The following is a 7,975-nucleotide window of genomic DNA, read 5'->3' on the forward strand; positions in this document are numbered from 1 at the left end:
AGTTCTTCATGTCACTGTTGAACTGGGTGGAAATCAATCAATGTAGAAAACCAAGCAAAAACAGAATTAATTTTTCATTTAGTAAGAATATATGTTTTTTGATTTAGTTGAGAGCACAATCAAGCTGAGAGAATTCTTTGTACTTTGTGAAAAAATATATATCTTCCAAAAATGCAGAGAGTAACAATTCTAAATAGCACTTGAATGCCATGGCATATCAAAGGATCAAAAATTTCTCTCACAGAGAATGAATGAATTGTTGCAACATGTTAGACATGGTTTTTTGTGGTGTCACTGAGCATAGCACAGAAAACACATCAATTCCCTTTTGCAAATAAAAAGCTAAAAAAAAAGGCAGTGGATAAACCAGGCTGCCAAGATCCATCTTTTTTGATGTAGTGAAAACAAACTCCTGTCAAGCAGAGTTTCTCCAAGTGTCACAGAAAGATAACAAGTTTATTCCTACAGAGGTGATACTTCTAGGACATAAAAGATCTCTCTTTTGTGCTTCTTCTCAGGTTCAGACTGGTCTTTGTTCCCTTCTCCCAAGTCTTTCTAGTAGCCCACTGCAGGTACAAAGCTCCTCAGGCAGACAAAAAGCAATCTCTCACGGGCTGGTTTCCTGCCCCTAAAGGCACATGAAAACCACAAAAATTATGTCTCAGTTTTGACTGTCTTCAATATTTTCTTCTGTTCTGGCAGCAGAAAAGGAAACTTCTCTCCTACCAGAGAATTATCCCTTGGAATGAATGCACACCTGGTGGTCTCTGAGTGAGGGTCTCAGAGGGCAGGACAGAGCTGGGAGGAACTTCCCTGGCCCCACAGCAAACAGCAGAAGGGACAGGTCAGAATCCATGCAGGGAGAACAACACTGGAAAGGAGAGCTTTCCAGAATAACTGCATTTTCGGATCTCAAATAAAACACTAAAAAAACCCCATTGGTTCAAAATGTGCTGTTTAACTCCTCTCACAACAGAAATTTGCTGTGAACTTCCAGGGCTTTCTAGGAGAATACCACCATCTCTTTTCAGCTACTTAACTGAGGAGCAATCATAGACACCTAAACCCCATCAGGAGAACCAGGTGGGATTAAAGTTCTCCCACTCTCACTCACAGCATAAATTTTAGCACAAATTCATTTATGGTGGAGTTGGGTATTCTCCCCAAGAGTAACTGCTTCACTAAGAAATGTTTAATGCTGTAAATCAAAAACCTTTCTAATTGTAATTTATTGAGAGAGCAGAAAGCTTGATCTCTCTTGGCTTTTTTCAAACAGCCCTTCCTCTTTTTTCATATACAGCTGCAGAGAGGAACTCCTGAAGTCATCTATTAACAGTGCTGACCTACAGCCAGTTCCTTAGTGCTCCTTTGGCCTCATCCTAGAAAGGCTGTGTGTCTAAGTATGAATCTTTTCCAGGAAGGAGAAATTCTACAAGTACTAGAAATCTCTAGATTCCACTCTAGAAAGTGCTGTAATCTGGAATAGGACCCTCTGTTAGGTGTGTCTGAGCCAGCACATGCCAGGGAAAAGACAGCCCATGCATCCATTTCTCCAGCTGACTCACAAGCCCTGACACACTGCTCATCTCAGTCAATGCCAGAGCAGACTGAAAAAATCAAGGTTTAGCATTTTCCTTTGGGATCACTTTTTAACCTTGCATCAATAGAATTTGAGCCAAGGGAAAACCCAGCAAAATACAATTTAGTTTGAGAGCTGTGGCCAAACAGGTGCCACCTGATCCACCTCTGCCAGCAGAGAAAACCTGTCATGCTTTCACATACCTGTGTTTAAAACCTTAAAATGAGAAGAAACAAACAAGCTCTGCCAATCTCATATTTATTAGCAAGCACCATAAATAACTGGCTCTACATAAATAGGAATCACTAACTCCTCCAGTTTAGGCAGCCAGTTGGGAAGCAGGGTGAAGATACAATTCATCCTCAATAAGTGGTGGCTAAATCATTTCTATCTGCATGTAGAGATTGGTGTACAGAGTACTTAACAAATACATGGATCCCAAACAGCTGATGATGTCTGAACTTGCCAATATTTACTTTCTGGCATGCAAATGAAAGCCAGACAAAATCCCTAGCAGCAAAAAGAAGTGAGATCCATATGGAGAACATGAATTGAACCAAGTAATTGATGGTTTATGTAATATCGTTACAAGAAAGAGCTTTCTATGGATATTGAATCTTGACCTATGTTTGCACACTCTTAACCTGAAAATTTCTAATGGATTTTGAGTCTTTATTTTGTTGAGGAAATCACTGGGTTCATAAGTTCCTGGGAGCAGCTCAAAAATTTAGTTCTCAAAAAAATTCCCAAAGCAGCTCAAAAAATTAATCTGTCTAGTAATATCATGGGCAAAAAAAATCAAAGCTGAAGCAACAAAGAACATGTTTCTGTATCTCTATTTCCACTCAAATTTTTATTGACTGGCCAAAGGACCTCGAACTTTGAGGGCATCACATTTTTGTAGGGTTTTTTTCCCCCCCACCTTACTGCAGTCCCTGTTGAATGATTCACAATACATTGCTGCCTTTCAGGGGAAGCCAGACACATTCTTCTCTCTTGATTACAGTGAAATTTGGAAGGTGGTATAGATCCATGTATAGATCCATGCTGTGATACTTAGCCTGGCTAGGAACTGCTCAGCCTGCCAAGCATGTTACCAAGCAGCTAGAATGGTAAAAAAAAAGTAATTTAAAAGCAAACAAAGAGACAAACCAAATCGAGCCAAACCAAAGCAAGCAACCAACAACAACAACAAAAAACCAAGAAAAGAAAACAAACAAACAAAACCCCAACAAACAACAAAAAGCCCAAAACCAGACAAACAAAAAACCAAAAATTCCCACAAAAAAAACCCCACAAACCACCTACATCCCGCCCCCCCCCCGAAAAAAAAGCAAAAAAAAACCCAAAACCCAAACCAAACATAACAAGAAAACCAGGAGATAGCATCTGTACAGGATGGCCACAGAGTATGTCTTTGCAAACAGGACAACTCAGGACTTGATGTAAAAGAATACAGGTAGAAAGGGAAGTCAGAATGGATGTGCACAGTTATTTAATCTAAAAATAAATTAATCCCCTCTCCTCCCCCCAAGAGAAACAAAAACATTAAAATGCCAGATATGTACATCTATAAAAAAATGCTTGTGAAGGCAAGTTATTGACAGTCACATCAGCAATGGGTTTGAGCAACGTGTTGAGACTGGAGCACATTCTTCATGTTCACCACTTAGATCAAGTCTATCCAGGACACATTGGAGCTGGCAGAGATGCTCAGCAAGAGCATCAACTCTCTTGCACTTACAAAAGCATCAACACTCCATCATTTAACAGCAGTCCTGACTAATCCAGGGCATCCCAGTTGACTGGAGCTCAGTAAGTGTGACAAAAAGGCTGGGAAAGAGGATCCAGGGAACTACAGACCTGTCAGCCTGAGCTCAATGCCAGAGAAAGTCATGGAGCAGATTATCTTGAGCAGCATCACATGGCACAGCAGAACAACCAGGGGATCACTCTCAGCCAGCCTGGGTTTGTGAGAGGCAGGTCCTGCTTGGCTAACCTGAGCTCCTAGGACAAGGTCACCTGCTTGGTGGATGAGGGAAAGACTGTGGATTTTGTCTGCTTGGTCTTCAGAAAAGCCTTTGATGTCACTTCCAATAGCACTCCCTTGGAAAAGCTGGCTGCTCATGGCTTGGACTTCCTCAGGTTACTGGAGACGTTGAATGCTGCTGGCTGTCAGTTAATTAATACCTGATTACATCTCCTTATAAATTTGGCAATACCACTCTCCAGTCTCACATGAATATGATGTGGTTTTTAATATTCCTTCAGAGCAAATCTACACAAAGAGTGTGATGCACTATTACTGTTTACCATGCCTGTTCCTTTTCTTTCCTAGGAAAGCACAACATTAAGTCCCACTCATGTGGCTTAGGGCATATAGGCCTTGCAAAGTCTCAGCCTAAGTGCAAAGAAACCTCTACTGTGAACCTTTACTGGGCTGTTTATGTTCTGCTGTGGAGAAATTACCTTTGTGATATTTCCACTGCATGTCTTTCCTGATAAATGTTTGGTCTTCTGACAAAGACACAGAGGAAAGGAAGGAATCTTGTATACAATTTTTTTTTAAAATGAAGATGGAAAGCCTGTATTTTGTGATTGGTGTCTCTAAAGAGTTCTTTTAATTACTCTAATTTAGTAATTAAAGAAGTTAATATTGATGTTAATACAATATTTTTAGAGGCTAAGACAAAAAAACCTGTAAAGAGCAGGAAGCATACTTAGTATTTACCGTAGCTACACAATAGCAGAACATATAAAAATAAATAGCTCATTTTAATCTTATATGAATTTCAGTCTTAACAGAAGCCCCAACCTTTTTTCTAAGTCTTTTTTAAAGGCATCTTCTCTGAATTTTTAAGCTGGATGCTGGCTGAGTGTTTTGTCTTTCAAATGTTTGTTTATTAATTCAGCTGGTTTCTTAAAGCACCAGCATGAGAACAGCTGAACCCCAGCAGGCTCATATATATCAAAGCTTAGAGTTATTAATTTCCCTAAGCAGTAGAGCCATTTGTAACCCACTGCCATATGGCTCTCTTCTCTTCTCTCCTCATCCTCTGTGCACATTTGCATGCATATAAACACATATGATACTCAATTTATTTAAAATGCACCCTTGTCATCCTCTGAATAATTTTCTCAGTTGGCAGTAATCATATACCCTCGGGCCACTCAATTTTAATGGGAAAAACTTAAAACAGCTTTAAAGACAATGTACCTTCCTTGGCCTGGCTTTTGAAAAATTTCCCTGAATCTGGGCTCTGTGCTGGCATCACAGGAATTGTAACCCACACCACAGCTAAAGGCACAAAAGTTTCCACCATTAAAATAGAGGAGGAAGTGAAAGCTGGCTCAAAAGGGAAATTAAAGCAACACAGCTTAGCCATGGCTCAAAAAACTGCACCATCTCTCACAGAAACCCTTTGGACCAGACCTCCTCATACCTATCATACTACCTTAAACTCCTCTTTTTACAACTCTTCAAACCCATTCCCAACATCTTAAAGCCTTCACTCCCCTGCCCCTGGAAACATGTTTAGAGTTTACCTGTGCTCACAGATGAGGAAATCCTCCAGCAATCCCCCAGGGTGCAGTTTAGCAGTTCCCTCTGGTCTGTTCAAGCACACTCCCATTGCCTGGGTGTGCCTGGGGTGCACAGACACATTGCCTGAAGCACAGGAGGGCTCAGTTTTGCCATTGTCCTGGTTTTGGCTGGAATAGAGTTAATTTTCTTCCTAGCTATTTGTGCTGTGGTTTGGATTTAGGATGAGAATAATTTTAATAACACATTGCTTTATTTGCTGATGAGCAGTGCTGATACTAAGGCAAGAACTTTTCAGCTTCTCAGCCTACCCTGACAATAAGGAGGCTGGGGGTGTACCAAAAGCTGGGAGGGGACACAACTGGGACAGCTGACCCCAAATGGCCAAAAGAACATTTTATATCATATAGTGTCATGCTCAGCATATAATCGGGGAAATCTGGCAGAGGACCACTGCTCAGGAACTGGTTGGACATTGGTCAATGAGTAGTGAGCAATTGCATTTTGCATCACTTGTTCTGTACAACAACAACAAAACAACAAATTGGTGGTGGTGGTGTTGTTATTAATATTGTTATTATTTTGTCTTCGGTTTCTGTATTATTAACCCATATTAATCTTAACCCACAAATTTGACTTCTTTTCCCCTGATTCTCTCCCCCATCCCACTGGCAATGGGGAGTGAGGGAGTGGCCATGTGGTGTTCAGCTCCCTGCACTGTTAAACCACGACAGCCACAACCAAAGGCAAACCCTGGCTACTCCCAGCACATGCCAGTTTCCTCTAACTGAGGCAGAGACACCAAGAGCTGGGCACAACCTGGCAGGTGACAAGGAAAGCTGGAGCTGTGCCATTTGGTACCAGCACCACAGCTGGCTACAAAGCCAGCAGCCCACAGCTGAAGGGCTCAGGGCTGCAGACAGCACAGCTCTGGCTGCCTGTCTGCTCATGACAAAGCAGCAGGAAATGTGCACCCAAAAGTGGTTGCTTAAGTGAAATGAGAGATGGACAGATTGAGCTTTGACCACTTTGTTCTATGTTTTATATCTCACATCCAACCACACACATTTCAGAGAAATGTGCTGTGGGTATGGACACAGCTGGACATCACTGGTACAAACACATTACTGTTTTAATTCACCCATTCAGAATCTCTGCAGAGCTGGAAAGCAGAAGGGTTGGGTTCTGCAGGATGCTTCTTCCTAGGCTATAATCTTGCTTTGGAACAATGAGGGCTGCTAAACTCAGGAGTTCCTCATCCAGAAGTGGTGGGATTTGGGCATCTGCACTCCCTTTGCATTGGTAGGTTGCTTTTAACAGGATGCTTTTAAATTACCAATGGACTTTGACCCCTGCCGGTACTTAGGAGGCAAAGCTCCACTTTCTTAGTCAGTATCACTTAAGATTACAAAGTAAACTAGCTCTTACAGGTTTCAAGAGATTTAGTTCATATAATGAAGGCAGAATAATCAACTGAAAACTAACTGAGAAATGCTAATTATCTCCAGTTCTGAATTAATGTTCCCATATGTTTGCTTAAAAATCTCTGAATAATTCCACCAGAAAATGTGAGTTGAGGGAATTCATTAACTGTAAACATTAATCAACTTGTAGTCAAAACCATGTAACTGATTTGTCATGGTATAAATCACATTAGATATAGAAATATATCTTCAAGAATCTACTGTGTGCTCTTTCCTTCCACAGCAGACACTGCAGTCAGTCAGCAACTTAACTTTAATGGAAAACAATTTGAGAGGGCAGGTAACAGAGTAAGAGCACCACACTGTGTAGATACATCAGATGGGTTCACACAGTGAAATGTGCTCACAGCTCCCTGTTTGGGCACCTGAACCTCCCAGTAGGTTGAATTATATGGATCTCAGAGAGTGCAGCCATGCAAACAGACACAGTGAACCTATTAAAATAACCTGACTTCACTTTTCCCCACTTCCTAAGGGAACAGCTGGCAGTCTAACCACGTTGCACATTATTTGTCCCTGAAACTCAGCTGAATCAGTGACAGATACCCTGCTGTCCCCATGGCATTAAGAGACGTGAGGCTTAAACTTTGAGGGTATTGCATCTTTCTTTATAGCAGAGGAAAACATTTCTAAGAGCAGAAATAAAAAAATTATTGGCATACTTCCACCCCCAGAAAAGTGGAGAAAAAAAAAGCAGCCCAAGTTTTAGGTATTTTGGGGCTTTTTTGTATGTTTCTTTGTTTGTTTGTTTTTAATTTGGGCATTTTTTTGTTTGTTTGTTTGATTGCGGTTTTTTGTCTTCTTTTTTGTTCATTTGTTTTATTTGAAAAGGCAGATTTTATCAGATGTCACATTGGATGCAAAGAGGCTCAAAACTGTGTTGCTAACAGAAGCCAATTCTTATAGCTTATAACTATTAACTATATATTATGAAACTATAATTTCATGCATATATATAGTTATATATATATATATATCTGTTTCTATAGTTAATATAACTATTAACTATATATCATAGGACTATTAACTGAATTTTTCAGACAGCAGCAACCACCTGGAGCTAGACCAGGTAAGAAAGAGGACAAAAAGAGTGACTACAATCACAACAGCATCCATGGTATTACTAATGACTTACCCTTGCCACATGCAAAGAAAATGACAACAGAGGAGGTCTCTGTAACAAACAAGTTCTCTTTCTGACTGATCCAGCTGCTTTGAACAGAGTATTGCATATATCCCTAGATTTTAAAAGGGACTCTGTGTATGGTTTATTACGTAAGTTAGCTTATTCTCCTGTGAAGACAGGCATAGTGTTCAGCCCAGAGAAGATATGGCTCCAAGGAGACCTTAGAACACCTTCAAGTACCTAAA

The sequence above is a fragment of the Serinus canaria genome, chromosome 2 (genome assembly GCF_022539315.1).
Source record: "Serinus canaria isolate serCan28SL12 chromosome 2, serCan2020, whole genome shotgun sequence".
Taxonomy (NCBI): domain Eukaryota; kingdom Metazoa; phylum Chordata; class Aves; order Passeriformes; family Fringillidae; genus Serinus; species Serinus canaria.